Below are 12,227 nucleotides of genomic sequence, written 5' to 3'. Positions count from 1 at the left end.
TTGGGATTCAGTGAAGCCAGCTGGTCCAAATAAACTGGGTACGGAGCCATCTTTTAACAGTAAGCATTTTGTGAATCCCACATTGAACTCCCTGAGATTAGAGAAGCCGTTGTCAATAAAATGTGTTTGAGGGGAGGTTCACATTGTTTGCGGTCGGCCAAAGTAGAGCATAGGCAGGAACTATGCAAATGTGTTACCCAGATACTTGAATGATCCACAGCTGTGTTTTTTTGTTTAGTGATAGTTGTTCATGAGTCCCTTGTTTGTACTGAACAGTTGAACTATTCGCTGTTCTTTAGAAAAAATCCTTCAGGTCCCACAAATTCTTTGGTTTTTCGGCATTTTGGAGTATTTTACCTTATTCCAACAATGACTGTATGATTTTGAGATCCATCTTTTCGCACTGAGGACAACTGAGAGTCTCATATGCAACTATTACAGAAGGTAAAAATGCTTACTGATGCTTCAAAAAGAAACACAATGCATTAAGAGCCAGGGGTGTAAACTTTTGAACAGAATAAAGGTGTGTACATGTTTCTTATTTTGCCTAAATATCTTCTTTTTTTTTTCATTTACTACTGCCCTCCAGAAGCGACAGAAGATACTTACATGTTTTCCAGAAGACAAAATAAGTAAAAGGTACCCTGACCACACTGTAAAAAGTTTGCTGTAAATTTTACAGTAACTTACTGGCAGCTGGATGCCAGTAAGTTACTGTAAAAATGTTTACAGTATTAATACTGTAAGTGCATTTACAGTACTAAAAGGTCTTTACTGTAATTTCATTTACAGTATTTTTACTGTAATTTCATTTAAAGTATTTTTACTGTAATTTCATTTACAGTATTTTTACTGTAATTTCATTTACAGTGTTTTTACTGTATCTTCAATTACAGTATTTTTACTGTATTTTCAATTACAGTATCAGTACTATAGAGTTTATTTTCATTTATTTTAAACATTTTTTACCTGTAAAAACAATCCAATTAACCTACAGCACTGTAATTCAAGATTTTTACCACCCCAACCCCATAAAAATCACAATAACTCATAAGCATTAGTTCTGATAATATTCTTTTTAATTGTTGAACATTTTCTTTTTAAAAGTACAGAGACTTTGTATCATGGCAAACATACACATACTGAAAAGCAAAAATAAGTAAGTACACTACCAGTCATAAGTTTTTGAACACTAAGATTTTTTTAAAGTATTCTCTTCTGCTTACCAAGCCTGCATTAATTTGATCCAAATTTAATTTATTCCTTTGATCAAAGCTGAATTTTCAGCATCATTACTCGTCTTCAGTATCACATGATCCTTCAGAAATCATTCTAGTATGCTGATAAACATTATTTAATTTTTAGATTTTTCAGGATTCTTTGATGAATAGAAAGATATTATTTAGCAAGGATGATTTAAATTGATCAAAAGTGATAATAAAGACATTCATAATGTTACAAACTATTTCTGTTTCAGATAAATGCTGTTTATCTGAACTTTCTATTCATCAAAGAAACCTGAAAAAAAATGTACTCCACTGTTTTTAGCATTATAATAATTTCAGCAACATCATAATAATAGTTTTTGAGCAGACAATCAAATTATTAGAATGATTTCTGAAGGATCATGTGACTGCAGTAATGATGCTAAAAATTAAGGTTTGATCACAGCAATAAATTACATTTTAAAATATATTCAAAAAGAAAACAGTTATTTTAAATAATAAAAATGGTTCAAAAGTGTATTGTTTTTGCTGTACTTTGGACCAAATGAATGCAGGCTTAGTGAGCAGAAGAGACCTTCTTTAAAAACATTTAAAATCTTACTGTTCAAAAGCTTTGTCTGGTAGTGTAAATAAAATAAAATCATACAGTAAAAATGTGTTTGTGTTGTGTTAAATTTTAGTAGTTTTGAGTCAAAGTTGACAAGCTCTCTGATGAGAAACGGCAGAATGGGATTCAGGCTGATGCTTGTTGTTTGCACCCTCTTTCCAGAAGTCCATCTGATCTGTGACTGTCAATGCATTTGCTGCCACAAAGGTTGACTGTCTGAACAAACCTGCAAGCACAAGAAAAACAGTGTTTAAAGAATTTGCCTCAACTGTCAAACTTGGTGCTGTATGCATTTAAAAAAAAAAAATGATATACTACATACGAACGCAGTAGTAAGAAAAAAAACTGAAGAAACTTTTTCTTGAAATTTGTTATAAAGAATTTTATGAATGGGTCAGTAAGTCACTGATTCTAGGTGTTTAAAAAAGGTAAATTCATTCAGTAATGAAACACTGCTGTGTGCAGAGATGCACAACATGGCTTTGTTAAGAACCGTTTTTACTAAATGGAGCAAAAAGACAATATTTTCTTCTTGATTTAAAGGAGAACTCCGGTGTGATTTTGACCTACAGTGTATTGAATCATGATACCGAGTGTGAACGTACCTTGCATATCTCATCTCGTCTTGTCCACTGCAGTCCGAAATCTGGGGTCAGTTATCCGATGCTCACAACAGGTTGTCAATGAGAGTCAACAGGGCATCGAAGAAGCCATGTAAATAAATCACTGTTTTACGCCATTTACGAGGCACAAAGTAGCTCCACACTTCATTGGTAGACTTCCAAGGGCCCTGACATTTAAAACGAGACATTTATAACTCAGAAAAAGCACCGGTAGTTTATTTACGAGAAGATTTATACAGACAGTTCCTGCAAGAAAAAATCCGGCCGCCGCCATCTTAAATTTAGTCACGATAAGTCGAGTGTCGAGCACCAAGGAATTTATCAGGTTATCAACTTATCAGGTTGTAGTTTCCTTCGTGCTCGACACTCGACTTATCGTGACTAAATTTAAGATGGTGGCGGCCGCTAAACTTCTTGCAGTTACTGTCTGTATAAATCTACTTGTAAATAAACTCCCGGTGCTTTTTCTGAGTTCTCAATGTCTCGTTTTAAATGTCAGGGCCCTTGGAAGTCTACCAATGAAGTGTGGAGCTACTTTGTGCCTCGTAAATGGCGTAAAACAGTGATTTATTTACATGGCTTCTTCGATGCCCTATTGACTCTCATTGACAACCTGTTGTGAGCATCGGATAACTGACCCCAGATTTCGGACTGCAGTGGACAAGACGAGATGAGATATGCAAGGTACGTTTACAGTCGGTATCATGATTCAATACACTTTAGGTCAAAATCACACCGGAGTTCTCCTTTAAATCACTTAATATTACATTCTTGTTTATTGAATTTTGTTGCCACAGTAAAGTCTGCCACAGACCATGCTAAATGCTAACCAATCTGTTCATATAAACATTCTAAACAGGTGTGTGTTTCCTAGAAAGTCTGTGCATATAATAGGCCTACTATGATTAAAAATCTATATTTGTTGTTTTACAGTAACAATAATCTAAATTGACAGACAGTAAGATTGCTATTATGAATTTAAAGGTTACAGTAAGTTAAAGATACCTGAAGCAGCTGCATTTTGCTGTTTAAATGCTGGTTTAATAGAAATAATTTTAATGCGCATGCAAACTCAATCTTGATGGTAATAAAAACATTCCCAGGAAATAAATGCCTTTCAAATGTGTACTTTAAATACAATATAACTTGCTTAGGATAAAAGCATCTGAAAAATGCATGAATGTAAATGCAATGTAAAACAAAATATGTTTTAGGTTACCTTATTCTGCATGTCTGTAAAATGGACAGCTGGCTGTATGATGATTCTGCATCTGATGGTCAGCATCCAGTAAGTGCTTGGAGAAATCTCCTGTAACAGACAGTGTCACAACACCCTTTTAGTGTTACTATAGTTTATGATCAGAAAAGACAACTACTGTACAGTAATAAAATTTACATTTTTAATAAAATAAACATTTATAATATTTATTAGCAAAACTTGCTATATTAATATATTGCTAGCTCGTTACTCTCTTTAAAAAGTTAACCTGTTCTGCAAGTCAGTGGAGAACAGCAGCCTGTGGCTAATTTGGCTAATTTAGTAACGTTAACATTAACTTAGTTAAATTGATGAAAGGGGAAGCTCACCTGTTGTTTGCACCGCGACGACGGCAATCACCAGAAAAGACTCTAATACACCTCCGATGCAGACGACATGACCACGAGACCACAAACTTGAAAATAAAACACAAAAGATGCAGTTAACCGCGGTGTTTCAGTTTTACCTCAGTGTTTCATGTTAGCGCGCTGTTTATGTCACGTCTGTCACTGAAGGGACCGTCTATAAAGTTACATACGACATTCATACACACATTTCTTACTTAAACATCATTTGAAGAGAATTACCTTGCTAGCTATAAAGAGGCAGCGTTTAAAAGATATTATGCTGCTCTGTGACTAACGTTAAGTTTGTCAACTTCGGCTTACTGACATTATTAACTTACCAGTTCATGTTATCGTCGATACTATGGCAGTCATTCACAGAAGAAGATCCAAAATACACCTCCGACGTTACAGACGACATCCAGACCAGAAACTTGAAAATAACAAACAAAAGAAGGGCTTGAAAATACAGTTTAAAATCTCCACAGAAACAGTGGTGTTGCTTAACGCACTTTACCTCAGTATTTCACCTCAGTTTGCTGTTAAGCTTGAGTAAGTGCTCGTCAGACGAACTAACTTGCATTAAAGGGCAGCCGAATATACAAACGTGTTTCTCAGTTTAAATAAAGTTTATTTCGACTAATATAGGTCACCTTAATTTACTCACCAGTCCATGTTTTCACCGTTATGGCGGCGCCCCGGCCGTCAGTCAGAAAAAAAAGGCTACCGACATGAAAAACACGATGAATATTGTTAGTTTGCTGTTAACAAGTGAAAACAATTTAAAATTGTTCAGTTTTTCATAAAACAGAAATAATATACTAACCTTTTTGTCGAGTTATTGATGCAACATTTCTCTTTTGTCCTTTTTACCGCCACTTCCTCTCAACAGGAGAAAAAAAAAATCTCCCTTGCCATTGGTCAATTTTTCGCGGGCAAGTTCACTACTGTAAACGGATTTACAGTAGTGGAGAATTACAGTAGTGATTATATATTTTCCCATAATCCTTTGCAGTTTACAGTAAAATACTGTATATACATTTTACAGTATCTTACTGTAGATATTACAGTAAAATACTGTTCAAATTACAAAAATCGGTTACAGTGCAGATTCAAAAAAATTTAACCCCCAGCTCTTAATGCACATTGTGTGTCCTTCTGAAGCACCAGTGAGTGTTTGAATCTTCTGTAATAGTTGCATATGAGTCCCTCAGTGTTAAAAGATGGATCTCAAAATCATACAGTCATTGTTGAAAATTGTTTAAATACACAAAAATGCTGAAAAACCAAAGAATTTGTAGGACCTGAAGGATTTTTCTATAGAACAGCGGGCAGTTTAACTGTTCAGGACAAAGAAAGGGACTCATAAACAACTATCACTAAACAAAAAACACAGATGTGGCTCAATCAGGAAACAACACAGTATTAAGAATCAAGTGTATGTAAACTTTTGAACAGGGTCATTTTTATAAATTCAACTATTATTTTCGCTGGTGGACTATATGTAAACGTCTTTTATGTGAAATATGTCTTATTCAGGTCAGTACTAAATAAAAACTTACATGCATTTTGTATGATCCCTCTTATTTTGCTAAAATAATTAACAGTTTGCAGATTCTGCAAGGCGTATGTAAACATTTGACTGCAACTGTACATAGTTTTAATAATTTTAATGCACAGAGCTGCTGTTTGGGAAATTATCAGCCTTGTAACATATGTAAGGCATTCCATCAGCTATACGATATGTCTCTGCGAAACAATTTTCTTATTTACAGACCCAAACACCCACACTGGCTGTCTTGTATCATTTCCTAATCTCCATCCTCTCTCCTCTCTTCCTCCTCCTTTACCCACAGGAAGCCACGGGAGGCCTTAATTACACCATGTCTCACGGCAACAGCACAGCTCTCGCTCTCTTCATTTCCTCTCACCCTCTCTTTCTTTCCTTCATTCTTTCTTCCCGGCCTCCTTTTTTCGCCCCCCGCGCCTCCCCCTTTCCACTTAAGGCAGTCTGATAAGTCTGTGATACGAGTCCAGTAGAAAGTTTGTTGACAGCTGCAGCGCTGTGTGAGCTGCTCTCTCACTAAACAACCCTGCTGTGATTATGACTCACTAGCATGGCTTTCAGGTCATTGGAGATTTCCGTTTTATTTTTATTATCTCAACAACAACATATCATGAGGTCCTGTTAATTGAAATCATTCTCATGGAAACAGACAGGCACGCATACAAGAATATTTTTCAAATTGACTGTGTCCAAATTTCCTGTTATTTTCTTGTATTACACATATTTTACAGAGTTTTAAATATTAAGTCAATTTGAATATTGTTCTTTAAGGTTCTTTGAAAGTTCTGCCTGTAACATTAATAGAATGTTGGAAGTGAGGAAAATAAATTTCCTCTACTGTCATTTATTCTCTGACTTGTTTATTTCTCTTTTCCTTAGTGGCAAATTGTATGTTTAATTGCTCCCTCTGTGATTAAGAAGGCAGTTTAGGGAGTGTGTGTTTGGGACAGCTAGATTATACATGACAGCGCTTGTTTTAACACACAGGCTTTGTGTTTAAGCAAGAGAACGAGAATTAATGTGTTTTGTCTACAAACCTGTGAAAGTCTGAAAAGATGCTGGAAATAGGACAAACACACACCCAGATGCCTGAACACATGGAAACATTCCTTGGATGATTAAACAGCTTGTGCTGTTTGTCTTTTTCTGGCACTACCTGTGTCCCTCTGGAGGATGCAGACGTACAACACACTGTTTCATCTTTTCCAACCTGATGAGTCTGACCTGATAAAATATCAGCCGTTCACAATATTTTTGTTGCACAAACAACACACGCAAAAAGAAACATTCTCTGGAAAATGTGTGAGCACTGTTTACTTCCCTTTTGTGCTGCGTTACACAACAATCAGGGTTGAATTACCGCTGAAGGGTAAAAATCAGATTCTGCTTCTTCCATCAGTGGTGTAGAAAAACGTACAGATCTGGCCATTAAAAATGCGTCTATTTTCACGCGGCAGCCTGCAATTCGGCACGCGAGGCCACGCGTCATGCCGCAGCGGCTTTTTTAGATTTTTTTACAACGTGGTTGCACTTCATACAATATCCACCAGGTGGCGCAAGGAACAACATTCTGTAGCCAAACCCTGCACAAAGAGGGATATTTGGACAGTATTTACGTCTGTATTTCATTCTGTATGTAACGGCAAAGTATTTATAATTTCGTTTCTTTTTTATTAAGGTAATTTAGAAAAAAAAAGTTTGGAGCATTTTTGTTCGTTAAACGTAAGCTTTTTGTTTCTTAAAGACCAAGCGGCAGACAGTGAGTTTACCTACTCTGTTTTTCAATTTGCCTTCTCAAATCACGAATTGGCTAAAATAAAATCCATAGATGTAAAACAAAAGATTTAAATACTAAGAGATATAAATGTGTGCTATTAGGTGCCAATCGTTTGTGCGGAGAGTGCAAAACACATTTTTAGGACATGAAGGATCAAGCTCGATCAGTTACATTTTTTTCAGTGGAAAATATGTAACCACTATTTTTTGTCAGACATGATAAATAAATATGTAGAAAGACTTAAATTACTACTTAACGAAAAAAAACGAGGATTTGAGGAGGACTGTTAACTGCATCATCACTGACTCAGAAAACAGTAGTTTCTAAATAAATAATTAAAATATCTCCTTACTGTTTGACAGTCAAGGTATTTACTTGTTCCAGTGTTTTGTGGCAAGCTTTAAACAAGGAACCCTTCCAAGCTGTGCTGAACGTGCGCTCAATGCTGCTGACAGGACCGTGTTTCCACCAGCGCTGCAAGTTTTTTTTTAATCACCACTGAATGTTAAAACATAATTTTAGCCCGCATTTGATCTTTGACGGATTAAAATGCAGGGCTATACGTCTTAAAAGTGTAACATGGAAATATAATGGATGTACTGCGAAAAAAGTTTTATACTCGACAGTAAGTACGTTTACATGGACAACAATATTCCGATTTTAACGCGATTAAATACTCTGATTAAGAAGTAACCATGTAAAATGATATATTTTAATTAATTTAATCCGACTAAAGTCATATTTTGAGTAAACACAAATCGAATTAAGACAGGTGGAGTATTCCTATTTTAGTCGCATTATGGAAGACATGTACACACCTTAATCACACTATTCCCCTTGTGTAGGATTTTTCGCCATATTTTGTGACAGGATACACAAATGCTGCGCTCCAGGCAGGTTTTTGAGCTCGTAAATCACGTCTTCAAAGAACTTTGTAGCGTTCCAAGCAAGTCACGCCAAGAATTTATTATTTTTATAGTATTAATAATTTGATTGCAACGTTAAATTGTCCTAAATATTACTCTATTTTTCCACCGTGTGCCACTTGCATAAACACCGCACCCCTTTATTGTTGTTTCTTGGGCTAAGTCATGTCAGAACTGGGAACTGGGAGTGCGTCGATCTAGTACGAGTTCACGGGTGGGAATTCACGGTTTTAACTGCCGTTCCAGTGCACTTTCACTGGTAGAAGTTTGGAAAAACACGGGTAACGGGTTGCCTGGAACGCGGCATAACGCTCTCAGTTGGTCGCGCTTTAGTTTCATTTTTATTTATTTATTTGTTTCTTCAACATGGGCTTAATCAAAGCTCATTGTTGATAAATAGTTTGTCTGTTATCATAATGTATTGTTTTATGGAAACGTATTTAACATTCAACCCCCTTTTGTGCATATTTGTTAGTAGGCCTAGTTATTTTAATTTTGTGAACGGGATTTCCGCTATTGTAATGTCTAGGATGCTTTTCACTTTTACTTTTGAATTCATGATCTTGGTTTTGCTTACATATTGGCTACACCTATCAATTTTAAGATTAAAACAAATTCTTAAAAGATGGATTTGTTATTTTTAATTAAACAGCATAACAAAAATAAAATAAAACTAACTTATATAGCATTTATTAACAAAAACTAATAAGACGAGGCACTCCATCACATGCTGTGTTATACGCCGACTAAACAATTTATTACAGGGCGCGCAAACACTGAGCAATCAAAATAATTAATTTAAAAATAACAATAAATAGCAAGTACAAAATTACAAAATACATTATAAAATTCAATATTTTAAAGCCACAGCAAATGAAGATTTACATGTTTGAGAGGTAGCTCGTCTTTTTCATACCATTTATACAATTTTAGATACACTTGATTTTATTGATTTGTGCAAGAGGAGAAATATAAACTATAGTTTAGAGTGTAAAAAAATTATTTGATGTATTATTGTGAGTAGTAGTAGTATTTCCTTTTATTTCATTTTGTGCTGTACATTATGATGTCGCGCTGCCCAATGAAGTTTTTTTTTTTTTTTAATACATAAAAGGAAAGGGAACCATTTAGATTTGGCCTAATGTCAATGTAAGTACTATACCCTAGTATTATAATCCTAATATTAAAAATAATGTCAACAAATAAACAGAAGGATCATTTTTCAAAACAATAAGGCTTTTATTATGTGACTGACAATGGATACAATTGTTCAGTATCACAAGTGCTCCAGTGAGTTCTGCAAGTTTTTAAACATATATATTTTTTTACTTTTTACTTTTTAAAAAAGTGGAAAAGTTGTTCTTCTATTTCGGAGAAGTTCGTTAAGTCTGTCTCTTATCAGCTTCCAGTCACGAACTGCGGGGTTGAATCTCCGACCAACAGCATCTGAAAGTGCTTGACGAAGGTTGTTGGGTAGTGCATTTTTCCCCCTGGAGCCGTCAAAGTTAACAGAACCTGCCCAGTTCTGATAAAGGTTGAGGGGAATTAACCTTTTAAACAAAAGAACAGCGAAACGATCTGCCCTTGGTTTCCCGTCTGGTCCTGTTGATTCCAGATACAGTTTATTCTCGGTCTCTACTGAAACATGATTTAAATGTACATCTGGAAGGATTACTCCCTGCATGAGAGACCGGCGAATACGATGATGGTGATGAGAATGGGAGGTGTTTGTTGGTGTTTCAGGCAATCTCAAATGGAATGATGTCATGATGGAAGGAGAAACCCGTGAATAATCTTGATTCGGCGAATTTTCATTATGGAGCATCGGATTCGTCACCACTGGGTTGTTGGTTAATCCTTCTGATGTTGAGCCCGCTAACGAATGATCTGGGCTGGTTTGTAGGTTGAGCGTCCGGACAGTCAGTGGTGTAGAGGCTGCAGCAGGAACACCGAAATCAGCATCAACCAGGTGCGCTGACAGCGAATGGTCTTCGCGAGCAGACTGAGGAGATGACCACATCTCAAAAGGCTGTTGGCAGTCCATTGGAGTATCCGCCGACGTTGAAGGAACATTGGCAGAAATGTCTGTGGATGTGGATTGATCCGCTGTCGAAGGATGAGTTTTCTCACTGAAACGCGCCTCCAACAAACCAATCCGTGCCTCTAAATTCAGAAGCCTTCTTGTGAATTCAGACATCTGTTCCTTGGAAACAGTGACTGCAGCAGGACATCTACGTTCAATTAGAACAGCCTGTAGATGGTAGCATTAAAATTAGTTTTGAATATGATGTTCACACCGCAGATAGGTATATGAGGCTGCTGCACATGGGGCTGCTTACATAAAAATAACTTATCAAATACCCACCGATTTCTTTTTTACAAGCCGGGTAGTCCCTGTTTTATTTTTGGTCTGTGGACTCTGCTTGTTCTCCTTGCCAGAATGCTATTGAGACAATATGTATGATGGTTAGCACACAACAAACATCTGAATGTACCAAAAAATTTAAGGCAGCGTTAGGCCAAAATACATTATAGACTACATACCTTTCGCTTGCTACTACAAGTGGGAGCGCTCCTTTTTGAATAAAATGCTGTGGCCTCCATTTCTTTCTCGCACAGTTAATACAAATGCACACAGTGACAATTTGTTAATAGGTCTATTTTATCAGTTGCTCACTTGCAGCCGATTTAAAAGACCGTAAAACGGCATGGGCGGCATGAACGTGACGTGGTCGATTTGTCCAATCACGGACGAGTTCATGAACGTGACGTCGACGATTTGTCCAATCACAGACTAGGTCCTGAATCAAAGCGCGGAATCCAAAACATATAGATGAAGACGTTCTGCTTTCTTGTAATTTGCTTGCTGCTTTCATTTTTACGTCACTGTTTAGATTTTATTCGCTGCTTGCAATGGCGATAACAATACAGTGCATCATTTCTCCCTGTTGAGCGCATTGCTGGACGATGTGTGTCAAATACATCCACGGTGCAATTAAGTACAACAACAGAAAAAGTGACTATAGTCATGCCACTATGTACAGTGGTTGAGGTCTAAAATGTTCTAATATTTGTTAAGTGATCATTTGCTTTACTATTTGTAAATTGTATACAATAAAAATATATTTTGTTCTGTAATTTGCTTGGCCTGACTTGGCTTTCATTAATGAAAAGAAAATGTAGTTGTTGTTATATTTGTCTTGAAAATATCGATATACCAACAACTATATTTTCTATATATTTTCATCTGTGTGCGTGCGTGCGCGTATATAGATAGATAGATAGATAGATAGATAGATAGATAGATAGATAGATAGATAGATAGATAGATAGATAGATAGATAGATAGATGAAGAAAATAGAGAAAATATAGTTCAAGAACAAAATATAGAACAAAATGTGTACACACAAATGTTAATATACACTTTAAAAATATTAAATGATATCTGTTTAAAAAACTGTTTCACATGAAAAATATAATTTTATTGCATGTCGCGGTGTTATGTGTAGTTGAGTCAAAGAAGGCTACAGTTAGCCAGCTCTAGATCAGTGAGTCTCAAGCCACCCCCCTTCCCCTGGTTTGCATTTGTATAGCTCCAGTAATCATTTACATATAAAAGCTACACCGAGGCCAAGGTGACATGAATCATGGGGGGTGTCAGGTGCTAAGCCTTCCACATCAATTTTTGGCAGTTCCCTACAATTATCTGTGCTAACTGCGCATTCCTGTGAACAGCCATTAACCTGAAACTTCTGCGACAATTCACAGTGTCGTTAAATGACGAAAACCACTTTTTTCATGCAGTGTACATCGCAAAACCTCTAGTGTCTTCATGTACTGTATATTGAAGTTTAGACAGTTTGCAAGAATATTTAGTATCACTGGTGTGAAAATGCTG

General features: G+C 36.1%; 1 long non-coding RNA gene across 1 annotated transcript; it reads right to left on the bottom strand.

Moving 5' to 3' along the window:
• Positions 1 to 9,543: 9,543 nt before the first annotated feature.
• Positions 9,544 to 11,595, bottom strand: LOC141347420 (uncharacterized). Its single transcript, XR_012357348.1, has 2 exons — positions 10,694 to 11,595; positions 9,544 to 10,579 (listed from the first exon to the last, which is right to left on the bottom strand). It is a non-coding gene; the product is annotated as an uncharacterized lncRNA (long non-coding RNA).
• Positions 11,596 to 12,227: the final 632 nt, after the last annotated feature.

This window comes from Garra rufa, chromosome 12 (assembly GCF_049309525.1).
Source record: "Garra rufa chromosome 12, GarRuf1.0, whole genome shotgun sequence".
NCBI lineage: Eukaryota > Metazoa > Chordata > Actinopteri > Cypriniformes > Cyprinidae > Garra > Garra rufa.
Note: the sequence above shows the minus strand (reverse complement) of the source record. Positions and strands in the feature narration are given on the sequence as shown.